Genomic DNA, 15,809 nt, shown 5'->3' with positions numbered 1-15,809 from the left:
GTCCATATCCCTCCAAACCCTGTCCTATCCATGTACCTGTCCAGGTGTCTTTTAAATGCTGCTATACTCCTTGACTCAACTACCTCCTCCGGCAGCTCATTCCATACACCCACCGTGTGTGTGTGTGTGTGTGTGTGTGTGTGTGTGTGTGTGTGTGTGTGTGTGTGTGTGTGTGTGTGTGTGTGTGTGTGTGTGTGTGTCTGTCTGTCTGTCTGTCTGTGTGTCTGTGTGTGTTTGTGTGTGTCTGCCTGTGTGTGTGTGTGTGTGCGTGTGAGTGTGCGTGTGTGGGCACACACACACACACACACACACACACACACACACACACACACACACACACACACACACACACACACACACACACACACACACACACACACACACACACACACACACACACACACCCACACACACACACACACAGATCGACCATCCGCACCGCTGGTGACTGCAGCCAACATAGTCTGGGATCCTGGTCTCTCGCTCTTTAGGGCAGCTCAGCGGTGCAGCGGGTAGAGCTGCTGCCTCACGGCGCCACAGCCCGGAGTCCATGCTGACCTCGGGTGGAGTTTGCACGTTCTCCCCGTGACCGCGTGGGTTTTCTACGGGTGCTCTGGTTTCTCACCACACCCCAAAGACGTGCGTGTTTGTAGGTTAATTGGCCCCTAGTGTGTAAGGAGTGGATGAGAAAGAGGGACAACGTTAAACACGTGTGAACAGGTGATCGATGGTCTGTGTAGACTCAGTGGGACCGCTTACACCCTATGTAACACTTTTGTTGCGTGCTAACCAGTCAGCGGAAAGACAGCACATGATTACAATCGAGCCGTTTACAGTGTACAGATACATGATATGGGAATGACGTTCAGTGCAAGGTAAAGCCAGCAAAGTCCGATCAAGGATAGTCCGAGGGTCTCCAGTGAGGTAGATAGTAGTTCAGCACTGCTCTCTGGGTGTGGTGGGATGGTTCAGTTGCCTGATAACAGCCGGGAAGAAACTGTCCCTGAATCTGGAGTCCACCCAATGAGATGAAATGTAATTTGTCTCCTCGTAAACACAGAAACGTAGAAGAATAGGTGCAGGAGGAGGCCACTCGGCCCTTCCAGCCAGCACCGCCATTCAATGTGATCACGGCTGATCATCCAGAATCAGTACCCCCTGTTCCTGCTTTCTCCCCATACCCCCTGATTCCCTGATTGGCTCTCAGAGCTAAACCTAACTCTCTCTCATGGCAGATAACATACCAGCATTTTGTGTCTCTCCTGAGATGCTGCCTGACCCGCTGAGTTACTGCAGCATTTTGTGTCTACCTTCAATTTGAACCAGCATCTGCAGTTTATTTCCTACTCATACCGGCACTGTATCTGGGCAGTTGTGTACAGCGGAGAGACGCAGGGAGACTGAGAGCGTGGCTGATAAGCGTTGTATGTGTGAGGAGAATTGCTTCATCAACACTGGCTGGGATAATCACACCCTGTGGATGGTTTCAATGCCACTTTAGTGGCTGCCATGTCGACATTGTCAGTGACTCCACCTGGAGCAGGGGGCATTGTACACACACACAGCCTCTCTTACACTCCAGAAACCAACATCATCAGCTTGATAGCCATTATTTGACTGTACTTAGATAGGTAATGAATGGATCAGAATACCTCGGCTAATTACCGGCCAATGTGCAAATAATAACGCGTGCAATACATCGGCAAGACCAAACGTACCCGTTCTGCCTTGGCAGAGACCGTTCCCTCCGCAACCCCCTGGTCCACTCGTCCCTTCCCACCCAAACCACCCCCTCCCCAGGTACCTTCCCCTGCAACCGCAGGAGATGCAACACCTGTCCCTTTACCTCCCCCCTCGACTCTGTCCAGAGACACCGACAGTCCTTTCAGGTGAGGCAGAGGGTCACTTGCACCTCCTCCAACCTCATCTACTGTTCAAGGTGTGGACTATTAAACATCGGCGAAACCAACTGTGTGTCCGTACCGACCTGATCTCCCGGTTGCTAAACACATTAATTCTCCCTCCCATTTCCACACTGACCCTCTCTGTCCTGGGTCTCCTCCATTGTCAGAGTGAGGATAAATGCAAATTGGAGGAACAGCATCTCACATTTCGCTTGGGCAGCTTACAGCCCAGTGGTATGAACATTGATTTCTCTAACTTCAGGTAGCCCCGGCATTCCCTCTCTCCATCCCTCCCCCACCCAAGTCACACCAGCTTCTCGTTCTCACCCAACGCACAGCTAACAACAGCCTGTCTCCTTTACCATCGTTACTTTTTTGCACATCTTTTATTCATTTAGTTTAGAGATACAGCGCAGAAACAGGCCCTTCTGTAACGGGAGCTGTCTGTATGGAGGTTGCTCGTTCTCCCCGTGACCTGCGTGGGTTTTCTCCGGGTGTTCCGGTTTCCTCCCACACTCCAAAGACGTGCAGGTTTGTAGGTTAATTGGCTCGGTATAATTGTAAATTGTCCCTAGTGTGTGTAGGGTCGTGTTAGTGTGCGGGGATCGCTGGTCGGTGTGTACTCGGTGGGCCGAAGGGCCTGTTTCCGTGCTGTATCGTTAAACTAAACTAAACTGAACTCAGCCACCATCTTGCAGCAGGCGGAACAGACTCGAAGGGCCAAATGGCCTCCTCGGCTCTTGCTAGCTACATCTGTATTACCTGCCGGTGATGCTTTAGACAGAGAGTGATATACACCACTTGTGAACTGTGTAATAATGCTTACAAGTCATTGCTTGCTCTAGTCATGTCTTTTAATGTACTTTCTCATTACTAATTCACGCCTTGTGTCTCTGCAGATTGCATTATTCAGATTTAAGAACCTGATCTCAGGCTGAACTAAATCACTTTCAAATTTTATTTAAACCTCCATCGTACTGTGATCGTTGTTCTCTTAAGGCACCTTAACTACCGATATCAATTAACCTCTTCACATTACTTAATATCTGATCTAAAGAGTGTTCCCTTGTTTGTCCCTTGTGCTCTGGTCTGGAAAACCATCTCTTATATCTTTCTAAGGTGGACACAAAACGCTGGAGTAACTCAGCGGGTCAGGCAGCATCTCAGGAGAGAAGGAATGGGCGATGTTTCGGGTCGAGACCCTTCTTCAGACTGATGTCAGGGGAGGGGGCGGGACAGAGATAGATTGTAGTCGGAGACAGTCAGACTGGTGGGAGAACTGGGAAGGGGGAGGGGATGGAGAGAGAGGGAAAGCAGGGACTATCTGAAGTTAGAGACGTCAATGTTCATACCGCTGGGGTGTAAGCTGCCCATGTGAAATATGAGGTGCTGTTCCTCCAATTTACGCTGGGCCTCACTCTGACAATGGAGGAGGCCCAGGACAGAAAGGTCAGATTGGGAATGGGAGGGGGAGTTGAAATGCTGAGCCACCGGGAGATCAGGTAGGTTGAGACGGACTTATATCTTTCTGTTTAGTTCAGCGATACAGCATGGTAACAGGCCCTTCGGTCCACCGAGTCCGTGCTGACCAGCGATCCCCACACACTAACACTATCCTACACACACTAGCGACAATTTCCAATTTTCACCGAAGCCAATTAACCTACAAACCTGCACACCGAAGATCTCGGGGAAAACCCACGCAGGTCACGTGGAAAACGTACAAACTCCGTACAGACAGCGCCCGTAGTCAGGATCAAACCTGGGTCTGTGGCGCTGTGAGGCAGCAACTCTACCGCTGCGCCACCGTGCTGACCTGTGACAAGGATAATTTCCACTAAAAGTGGTTTATTAATCACAAACCTTGAACTTCAGCCCCTGTTACAAACAAAAGAATAAAAAGGTAGAATGAGGAAATTAGGTATTATATAAAGATGTGTGTGTGTGTGTGTGTGTGTGTGTGTGTGTGTGTATATATAATATATATATGTATATATATAAGAAAATAACTGCAGATGCTGTTACAAATCGAAGGTATTTATTCACAAAATGCTGGAGTAACTCAGCGGGTCAGGCAGCATCTCAGGAGAGAAGGAATGGGCGACGTTTCGGGTCGAGACCCTTCTTCAGACCGAAACGTCACCCATTCCTTCTCTCCTGAGATGCTGCCTGACCTGCTGTTACTCCAGCATTATATATATACACATATATATGTATGTATGTATGTATGTATGTATGTATGTATGTATGTATGTATGTATGTATGTATGTATGTATGTATGTATGTATGTATGTATGTATGTATGTATGTATGTATGTATGTATGTATGTATGTATGTATGTATGTATGTATGTATGTATGTATGTATGCATGTATGTATGTATGTATGTATGTATGTATGTGTATATATATATATATATGTGTGTATGTGTGTGTGTATATGTGTGTGTGTGTGTATGTGTATATGTGTATATGTGTGTGTGTGTGTGTGTGTGTGTGTGTGTGTGTGTGTGTGTGTGTGTGTGTGTGTGTGTGTGTGTGTGTGTGTGTGTGTGTGTGTGTGTGTGTGTGTGTGTGTATGTGTGTGTGTGTGTGTGTGTGTGTGTGTGTGTGTGTGTGTGTGTGTGTGTGTGTGTGTGTGTGTAAGAAGGAACTGCAGGTACCAGATAGACAAAGACGAAGACGAGAACAAAGGGTGGTTTGGCCAAGCCTGGACTAAAATTCTTGGCCACTTTGAACTTGAAGGGCACAAGATGGTGCTGGAAACGTAGCAGGTCCTGTGTACACGGTGGTGCAGCGGGTAGAGCTGCTGTCTCACAGAGACTGAGACGTGGATTTGATCCCGACTACGGGCGCTGTCTGTACGGAATTTGCACGTTCTCCCCGTGACCGGCGTGGGGTTTTCTCCGGGCGCTCCGGTTTCCTCCCGCACTCCAAAGACGTGCAGGTTTGTGGGTCAATTGGCTCGGTATCATTCTAATTTGCCCCTCGTGTGCGTAGGGTGGTGTAAGTGTGCGGGGATCACTGGTCGGCGCGAACCCGGGGATTTGTTTCCACGCTGTTTCTCTGTGCTAAACTACTGACTCAGAGCTTTCTGCCACTCTTACATTCACACGATTTGCTGGTGTATGAATGAGGGTTTTACTGAACAGCATGCGGTAAAGCAATTTCACCCAGGTACTAGTGACAGTGTAGTGCCATTGAACCATTGAACAAGTAGATATAATCCCAATCACCCTGACTGAAAAACTAAACACTACATTTAAACAGTCGTATATTTCCTCATTAAATCCTGGCAGTTGTAACATGCAGTTGGTTGGATGAACTCATCTTCCACGAGTAGGGTTGCCAACCGTCCCGTATTAGCCGGGACATCCCGTATTTTGGGCTAAATTGGTTTGTCCCGTACGGGACCGCCCTTGTCCCGTATTAGTAGGATTGCCAACTTCCTCACTCCCAAATGAGGATCAAAGGGCGATGTCACCGCCCCGCGCCCCATGTGACAATAGACAATAGGTGCAGGAGGAGGCCATTCGGCCCTTCGAGCCAGCACCGCCATTCAATGTGATCATGGCTGATCATTCACAATCAGTACCCCATTCCTGCTTTCTCCCCATATCCCTCGATTCTGTTAGTCCGAAGAGCTCTATCCAGCTCTCTCTTGAATGCATTCAGAGAATTGGCCTCCACTGCCTTCTGAGGCAGAGAATTCCACAGATTCACAACTCTCTGACTGAAAAAGTTTTTCCTCATCTCAGTTCTAAATGGCCTACTCCTTATTCTTAATGTTGGGGGAGTCCAGAACCAGGGGCCACAGTTTAAGAATAAGGGGTCGGCCATTTAGAACTGAGATGAGAAAAAGCCTTTTCAGTCAGAGAGCTGTGAATCGGTGGAATTCTCTGCCCCAGAAGGCAGTGGAGGCCAATTCTCTGAATGCATTCAAGAGAGAGCTAGAGAGAGCTTTTAAGGATAGCGGAATCAGGGGGTATGGGGAGAAGGCAGGAACGGGGTACTGATTGAGAATGATCAGCCATGATCACATTGAATGGTGGTGCTGGCTCGAAGGGCCGAATGGCCTCCTCCTGCACCTATTGTCTATTGTCTATTGTCTATTGGCACACAGTTCATATCTTTAATTTTGTTCCTCAGCTCCTCGATATCTAAGGCCTCTCTTTCTCTGGAATGTGACCATGAGCGCAAATCATGAGTGCAATGTTCTGGACAATCCGATGCCAGGAAGCACGATTAGCAAGCACCCGTCTCACCGCGACCAATTGCCAATTATTTGTTAAACTGCACCTTCTCCTGCCTGCCCATTTTACCGGTGAAGATATTTCCTCTCTGCCTTCCCTGATCGAACGGCTCTTAATTTTTACAATCACCCTGTGTGTTTCCAGCATTTTCAATTTCAATTTTTCCAAACTGGGGATGTTTGGAGCAAGGAAACGCTGGCCACATCCAGCCACCGCTGTTTATTCATTCGGAGAAAGTGAATGACAAAGTGATTTAACGGTGAAAACTGGACGTATTATACAGATTAAAAATTGAACCAACAGGATGGCAGAATGGTATTGGTTGGGGGGAGGAGATAGATCAGCCATGCTTAAATGGCGGAGTAGACCGTGTGTCACGGTGGCGCAGCGGTAGAGTTGCGGCCTCGCAGCGCCAGAGACACCGGGTTGATCCTGACCACGGGCGCTCCGGTTTCCTCCCACACTCCAAAGACACGTGGGTTTGTCGGCTAATTGCTTTCGGTAAAATTGTAAACTGTCCCTAGTGTGTGTAGGATAGTGTTAGTGTGCGGGGATCGCTGGTCGGCACGGACTCGGTGGGCCGAAGGGCCTGTTTCCGCGCTGTATTTCTAAACTAATCTAAACTAAACTAAATAAAAGTCCAGACACAAGGAATTGCAGATGCTGGTTTACAACAAAAAGGATACAAAGTGCTGGAGTAACATCAGGCAGCATCTGTGGAGAACATGGATAGGTGACGTTTCACAGAGTGCTGGAGTAACTCAGCAGGTCAGGCAGCATCTGTGGAGAACATGGATAGGTGACGTTTCACAGAGTGCTGGAGTAACTCAGTGGGTCAGGCAGCATCTGTGGAGAACATGGATAGGTGACGTTTCACCGAGTGCTGGAGTAACTCAGCGGGTCAGGCAGCATCTGTGGAGAACATGGATAGGTTCCTGGATAGGTTTCAGGTCCTGACCCGAAATATCACCTATCCATGTTCTCCAAAGACGCTGCCTGTCCCGCTGAGTTACTCCAGCACTTTGTGGGGTTTTTTTTGGAAAGCAGCACCTGTAGTTTAGTTTAGATTAGTTTTGAGATAAAGAGTGTTTGTGCCACTGAGTCCATGCTGACCAGCGATCACCTGTGATACTAGTATCATCCTACACACCAGGGACGAATACAGAAGCCAATTAACCTACAAACCTGCACGCCCTTGGAATGTTGAAGGGAACCGGAGCACCCGGAGAAAACCCACGCAGGTCACGGGGAGAACGTACAAACTCCGCACAGACAGCGCCCGTAGTCAGGATCGAACCTGGGTCTCCGGCGCTGCGAGGCAGCAGCTCTACCCGCTGCGCCACCGTGCCACATCCAATAATAATATAATAATAAACATTTATCTTTTATAGCGCTTTTCCAAATGCTCAAAGACGCTTTACAAAAACAGTCAAGACATAAAAACAAACAGACAAACTATCCTGACGGAGAAGTGGCGAACAAATAGCGCCAACGTCCTCTCACGTCAGGGTCCGGCAGTAGACAATAAAGAACACAAGACACACAATCACAATTTTTAACACAAACAGCCATCACAGTGATTGCTCCAGGCACACCCTCACTGTGATGGAAGGCAAAGAAAAGTCTTATCTCCTCCTCATTCTTCCCCCGTGGTGCCACGAGGCGATCGAGGCTCCCGACTTTTGAAGCCCCCACCGGGCGATGGAAAGTCCCAGGGCCGAGCCGAACCGAGCAGGCCGATGAAGGTCCTGAGCCCCCACCAGGCGATGGAAAGTGCCGCGGACAGGCCACGCAGGGCGATGAGGGGCCTGCGAGCAGGGCAATCAAACCTCGCGCTCTGGGGCGGTCGAAGCTGCTACGGCTGGAGCTCCCGAAAGCCGGTCGCCAGCCAGGGACCTGCGAACTCCCGATGTTGCGGTCTGCAGGGCCCACGGCCGAAGCCTCCGAGATGGTAAGTCCAGGCCCTGCGACCGGAGTCTTCAAGGTCGATCCCAGCTGGAGGCCGCCGACTCCACGATGTTAGGCCGTAGCGCGAACGGAGATACGACACGATAAAGGTCGCATCTCCGTTGAGGAGGAGATTGGAAAAAAAAAGTTTCCCCCACCCCCCCCCCCCCACCACCCCCCACCCCCCCCCACATATACAGAGTTAAAAATAAATCAAAAGAAACATTTAAACGATAACAAAGACAAAAACAAAAAAAAGACAGAGAGACTGCCGGTGAGCCACGCCCCCATATTGTTACTGAACTGTATGTAACAAGGGAGTGTACCTGGGTACATGTGACATTGAAGCCCCATGGACCCGTTCCCTGAGGCAGGGTGGGGGCGGTGTGTAACACAAGGTAGAGTTTGCCTCTATGGTTCCAGCTCCTGCCTGCCTGCCCGCCTCTCACGTTTTATGGATCTCGTTTATTGCCTGTTTACGAGGCACGTAACTAACACACAGCTCGCTGTCATCAATGAATCTTGCCTTGGAAACTATTCCTGTCAGTCAGTAGCAATCCTTGGCAGACACACACGGCTAATAAACACTTCCAGCCCCATAAAGGCAGCAGTGGGGAGTGTGGACTAGATTGCAAATTCACGTTATGTGTGGGGGGGGGTGGGGGTTACACATTCTTTTGCTTACAACAAAATCAGTGGCAAGAGGCCAAATGTAACTTTACGAGTCCATTTTTCCTGAGATCCGTCTTTTCCCAGCCATCATTTCTGGGCCCAACGATAATATGTACAAACCAAATCCACACGTTAGCTTTTTATTGGCGAGATGGATATTAAAGAAAGACAGACGTGTTTCTGCACCAGGACACAGGCCACAATATCCCAGTCTCTGCAGTCAAGGTTTTTAGTCTTAGCTTTTTTAGTTTTTGAGAGATGCAGCTGTGGAAACATGCCCTTCGGCCCATCGAGTCCGTGCCGACCAGCGATCCCCGCACATTAGCAATCTCCTACATGCTAGGGACAATTTAGAATTATACCAAGCCAATTAACCTACAAACCTGAAGGTCTTTGGAGTGAGGGAGTCGGGTCGCCAACTGTCCCGTATTAGCCGGGATATCCCGTATTTTGGGCTAAATTGGTTTGTCCCGTACGGGACCACCCTTGTCCCGTATTAGGCCCAGGGTGGGGAGGGGGCACTGTAGGCCCGTACACTGTAGGCCCGGACAGAGTAGGCCTGGATACTGTAGGCCCGGACAGTGTAGGCCCGGACAATGTAGGCCTGGATAATGTAGGCCCGGACAGTGTAGGCCCGGACAGTGTAGGCCTGGATAATGTAGGCCCGTACACTGTAGGCCCGGACATTGTAGGCCCGGACAGTGTAGGCCCGTACACTGTAGGCCCGGACAGTGTAGGCCCGGACAGTGTAGGCCCGGACAGTGTAGGCCCGGACAGTGTAGGCCCGGACAGTGTAGGTCCGGACAGTGTAGGTCCGGACTGTAGGTCCGGACTGTAGGTCCGGACAGTGTAGGACCGGACAGTGTAGGCCCGGACTATAGGTCCGGACTGTAGGACCGGACAGTGTAGGCCCGGACTATAGGTCCGGACAGTGTAGGCCCGGACTGTAGGTCCGGACAGTGTGGGTCCGGACAGTGTCGGCCCGGGGTCCGCTGTAGGTCCGGAGGCCCCGGGCGGCCGCCATTGGTGGAGCGGGAGCACGTGGCCGCTGGCTGGGTGAGGTCACGTGGGGCGCGGGTTAGGGATAAGGGAAATGAGAGATATGAGGTACGATGATGTAGAGGGAAATATGAGGTGCTGTTCCTCCAATTTGCCCGCTGAGTTACTCCAGCACTCTGTGAAACGTCACCTATCCATGTTCTCCACAGATGCTGCCTGACTTGCTGAGTTACTCCAGCACTCTGTGTTTCTCTTTGAGAAAACTTCCATCGACTCCTCGGAAGATGGTGTGAATTTCCCCGTCTCTCGCCGGGAGCCTAGAGTCAATAGTTGCAGATATTGATCAGTTTCCACACAGTTTAATTTATAGATCAATAAGCCCAACTTTGCACATTCCCATTTATATAAAGAGAATATCAAGACCAGGAGTGATTACTGGACAATAACCCAACTGACAGTTTATGGTGATTTCATAAATCGCATGCAATGAGCTTTGACCACTTTTCAGCTTCAATGGAGCTCTGACACAAATTCATACCCTAAAAATCTCAAAGCTAGTTGTCGTACGCATCTTAATAACCCGTGCAAATTGGTAGGCACAAGCAACTGGGGATGCTGGAATCTTGCACAGAACACAGAGTGCTGGAGTAACTCAGCGGGTCAGGCAGCATCTGTGGGGAACATGGATAGGTGACATTTGGGGTCGGGACCCTTCTTCGGACTGATTGTGCAGACGGGGGGCTGGTGGGGCCAATCCATGGCCCTCTGTTTGATCACACTGGCAGCTCCCATTCTATGCTGCCTCTGTGCAATGAGTCACAGTGGGAGGAATGATTTGAAATAATATTTGAAGGCTGATAATTAACAGCTGCTAAGTGGGAAATAACGAGACAGATAAATGATATTAGAAAACATTAAAAACAAATCCATGGTTTAGCAGATGGAGTTTGTGAATGTAAGTTGCAGGGATGGCTGTGGGAAATGTAAGAGGACTCTGATGAGAAGTGTGAATGCACCAATGCCAGCCAAGACGCACAGCTGGAATCCACTCAAACATCTGCATATTATACATACAATTGCTCCAGGCCATAGTCCCATCCCACAAACATGCTCCTGTTAGCTGCTGCCTCTCACATCCATGCTGCTGCCGATGTTAAACACAGAAACATAGACAATAGGCGCAGGAGGAGGCCATTCAGCCCTTCCAGCCAGCACCGCCATTCAATATGATCATGGCTGATCATCCACAATCAGTACCCCGTTCCTGCTTTCTCCCCATATCCCTTGATTCCGTTGGTCCGAAGAGCTAAATCTAACTCTCTCTTGAAAACATCCAGTGAATTGGCCTCCACTGCCTTCTGTGGCAGAGAATTCCACAGATTCACAACTCTCTGAGTGCAGAAGTTTTTCCTCGTCTCAGTCCTAAATGGCCTACCCCTTGTTCTTAAACTGTGTGACCCCTGGTTCTGGACTCCCCCAACATGGGGAACATGTTTCCTGTATCTAGTCTGTCCAATCCCTTAAAAAACGTAATATGTTTCTATAAGATCCCCTCTCATCCTTCTAAACTCCAGCGAATACAAGCCCAGTTGACCCATTCTTTCAAATTTCGAAACTAAGAGTAGGGGGTTTGGAGAACCAGAGGGCATAGGTCTCAGGTGAGAGAGGGGAAAGATCTAACAGCAACCTGAGGAGAAACATTTTTTTTTCACACAGAGGGTGGTGGGTGTATGGAACGAGTTGCCGGAGGAGGTAGTTGAGGCAGGGACTATTGCAATGTTTAGGAAACAGTTAGACAGGTACATGGATAGGACAGGTTTGGAGGTATATGGACCAAGCGCAGGCAGGTGGGACTAGTGTAGCTGGTTGGCAGGGGCAAGTTGGGCTGAAGGGCCTGTCTCTACGCTGAATGACTCTGTGACTTTAAAGAACTGCTGATGCTGTTTAATACATAAAAAGACACAGAGTGCTGGAGTAACTCAGCGGGTCAGGCAGCAGCTAACAGGAGCATGTTTGTGGGATGGGACTATGGCCTGGAGCAATTGTATGTATAATATGCAGATGTTTGAGTGGATTCCAGCTGTGCGTCTTGGCTGGCATTGGTGCATTCACACTTCTCATCAGAGTCCTCTTACATTTCCCACAGCCATCCCTGCAACTTACATTCACAAACTCCATCTGCTAAACCATGGATTTGTTTTTAATGTTTTCTAATATCATTTATCTGTCTCGTTATTTCCCACTTAGCAGCTGTTAATTATCAGCCTTCAAATATTATTTCAAATCATTCCTCCCACTGTGACTCATTGCACAGAGGCAGCATAGAATGGGAGCTGCCAGTGTGATCAAACAGAGGGCCATGGATTGGCCCCACCAGCCCCCCGTCTGCACAATCAGTCCGAAGAAGGGTCCCGACCCCAAATGTCACCTATCCATGTTCCCCACAGATGCTGCCTGACCCGCTGGGTTACTCCAGCACTCTGTGTTCTGTGCAAGATTCCAGCATCCCCAGTTGCTTGTGCCTACCAATTTGCACGGGTTATTAAGATGCGTACGACAACTAGCTTTGAGATTTTTAGGGTATGAATTTGTGTCAGAGCTCCATTGAAGCTGAAAAGTGGTCAAAGCTCATTGCATGCGATTTATGAAATCACCATAAACTGTCAGTTGGGTTATTGTCCAGTAATCACTCCTGGTCTTGATATTCTCTTTATATAAATGGGAATGTGCAAAGTTGGGCTTATTGATCTATAAATTAAACTGTGTGGAAACTGATCAATATCTGCAACTATTGACTCTAGGCTCCCGGCGAGAGACGGGGAAATTCACACCATCTTCCGAGGAGTCGATGGAAGTTTTCTCAAAGAGAAACACAGAGTGCTGGAGTAACTCAGCAAGTCAGGCAGCATCTCTGGAGAACATGGATAGGTGACGTTTCACAGAGTGCTGGAGTAACTCAGCGGGTCAGGCAGCATCTGTGGAGAACATGGATAGGTGACGTTTCACAGAGTGCTGGAGTAACTCAGTGGGTCAGGCAGCATCTCCAGAGAGAAGGAGTGGGTGACGTTTCGGGTCATGACCCTTGCTCAGACGTGGCTGCAGGGCGTGCTGGTCCCAGCCCGGTCCATCGCGGGCACTGCCCTCCCTGCCACCGAGATCAGCGACGCCAGGCACTGCCTCAAGAGGGTGGCACATCTCATCTAGGATGCCCACCATCCGGGCCATGCCCTCGTCTCACTGCTGCCGTGAGGCAGGAGGTGCAGAAACCTCAAGTCCCACACCACCAGGGTCAGGAACAGCGACTTTCCTGCAACCATCAGGTTCTTGAACAGACCCCCACAACCCCAATCCCCCCTCAGCAACGGAACATTATGGACCACCTCTTGCACCACCATGAACGTTGTCCAGTGTGTATTCTTGCACTCATTATTTTTCAGTCTTTGTCTTTCCCACTGTTGTGCAGGATTTCGATGTAGTTTGCGTTGGTGCCTGTGATGCTGCAAGACTTTCTTTGTGCATGTGCCTCACCGTAGTTCAGTTTAGTTTAGGGGTACAGCATGGACACTGGCCCTTCAGCCCATCGAGTCCGTGCCGACCAGCGATCCCCGCACACTAGTTCCATGTTATCCCACTTTCCCATCCACTCCCTGCACACTATGGGCCGGGAGGGGCCGATTAACCGACAAACCCGCACGTCTTTGGGGTGTGGCAGGAAAACTGACTCGGAAAGGTAAGGGCAAGTTTAATCTAGAGATACAGCTTGGTAACAGGCCCTTCGGCCCACCGAGTCCACGCCGACCATTGAGGAATAGATCGGGTAGACGCACAGAGTCTCTTGCCCAGAGTAGGGGAATCGAGGACCAGAGGACATAGGTTCAAGGTGAAGGGGAAAAGATTTAATAGGAATCCGAGGGGTAACTTTTTCACACAGAGGGTGGTGGGTGTATGGAACGAGCTGCCAGAGGAGGTAGTTGAGGCTGGGACTATCCCAACATTTAAGAAACAGTTAGACAGGTACATGGATAGGACAGGTTTGGAGGGATATGGACCAAGCGTAGGCAGGTGGAACTAGTATAGCTGGGACATTGTTGGCCGGTGTGGGCAAGTTGGGCCGAAGGGCCTGTTTCCACACTGTATCACTCATTGACTCTATGACTAGTGATCGTCCCGTACACTAATTTTATCCTACACACACCAGGGACAATTTACAATTTTTATCAAAGCCAATTAACCTTCAGGAAACTGGAGCAGCCAGAGAAACCCACATGGTCTCGGGGGGATCGTGCAAACTCCACACATGCAGCGCCTGAGGTCAGGATTGAACCGGGGTCTCTGGTGCCGCTCCATCTTACTGCTCGTTTGACAATAAACCCCACCTGCTTTGACCGCTCCGTCTTTTCACCCATGAAGAATTTCACCCGCACACTACAATAACTAGCGTGCAAACATTCAATACTTGTGCTGACTTCTGTAAACAGAAAAAAGAAACGCAAAGATTCTCTACTGTTTATATTTACAAAAGCATTGGTGGAAGGGTGCGCTCAGTCAAGTTCTTTAGACCTTTTAGACTTTACAGCGCGGAAACAGGCCCTTCGGCCCACTGAGTCCGTGCCGACCAGCGATCGCCCCGTACACTCGCACTATCCCACACACTAAGGACTATTTACAATGTTTATCAAAGCCAATTAACCAACAAACCTTTCTTTGGAGTGTGGGAGGAAACCGGAGCACCCGGAGAAAACCCACGCGGTCACAGGGGAGAACGTGGATATTTTTAAGGCAGAGATAGACAGATTCTTGATTAGTGCGGGTGTCCGGGATTACGGGGAGAAGGCAGGAGAATGGGGTTAGGAGGGAGAGATAGATCAGCCATGATTGAATGGCGGAGTAGACTCGATGGGCCGAATGGCCTAATTCTACTCCTATCAGCTTTGACATGATAGTGTGGAACAGTTAAACCCAGACCACAGTCAAAGAGAAACGCTAAGATCTTGAGCAAAACAGTGCCGACCTGAAACATCATCTGTCTATTCCCTCCACAGATGCTGCCTGGCCCTCTGGGTTCCTCCAGCACTTTGTGTTTCAGTCAAACCCAGCTCTACTCTACAGTCCGACGGCACGGTGTCGCAGCGGGTAGAGCCGCTGCCTCACAGCGCCAGAGACCCGGGTTCAACCCTGACCTCGGGTGCTGTCTGTCTGTGTGGAGTTTGCACGTTCTCCCCGTGACTGCGTGGGTTTCCTCCGGGCGCTCCGGTTTCCTCCCACATCCCAAAGACGTGCGGGTTTGTAGGTTAATCGGCCCCTCTGTAAACTGCCCCCTAGTGTGTGGGGAGTGGATGGGAAAGTGGGATAACACGGAACTAGTGTGAACGGGCGATCGCTGGTCGGCACGGACTCGGTGGGCCGAAGGGCCTGTTTCTGCGCTGTATCTCCAAACTAAGTACTACAAATGATGACAGGCTGGGAGAAGGGGAAGCCAATGAACTAATTCAAAAATAAAGAGCATTAAATATTTAATTCTTCATCCAAGAACGTAAAGTTATTAAGCAGTGAATGGATCAGAAATCAAACACAGCATCGTGAATTAGCTGAACAGTTCAGTTGAAAGAACATAGAACTCATGGAACAGCAAAAACACTTTCATTCACTCAGAGTAAGAGGGCAGAGGTAAGAGAAGTGAAGTTAAACACAGAGTGCTGGAGTAACTCAGCGGGTCAGGCAGCATCTGTGGAGAACATGGATAGGTGACGTTTCACAGAGTGCTGGAGTAACTCAGCGGGTCAGGCAGCATCTGTGGAGAACATGGATAGGTGACGTTTCACAGAGTGCTGGAGTAACTCAGCGGGTCAGACAGCATCTGTGGAGAGAAGGAATGGGTGACGTTTCGGGTCGAGAGCCTTCTTCAGACTGATGTCAGGGGAATGGGAAATGAGAGATATAGACGGTGGTGCAGAGAGATATAGAACAAATGAATGAAAGGTGTGCATGAATGTAAGGATGATAAAGGAATCAGGTCACTGTTAGCTGTGGGCT

Source organism: Rhinoraja longicauda, chromosome 6 (assembly GCF_053455715.1).
Source record: "Rhinoraja longicauda isolate Sanriku21f chromosome 6, sRhiLon1.1, whole genome shotgun sequence".
NCBI classification, from domain to species: domain Eukaryota; kingdom Metazoa; phylum Chordata; class Chondrichthyes; order Rajiformes; family Arhynchobatidae; genus Rhinoraja; species Rhinoraja longicauda.
Note: the sequence above shows the minus strand (reverse complement) of the source record.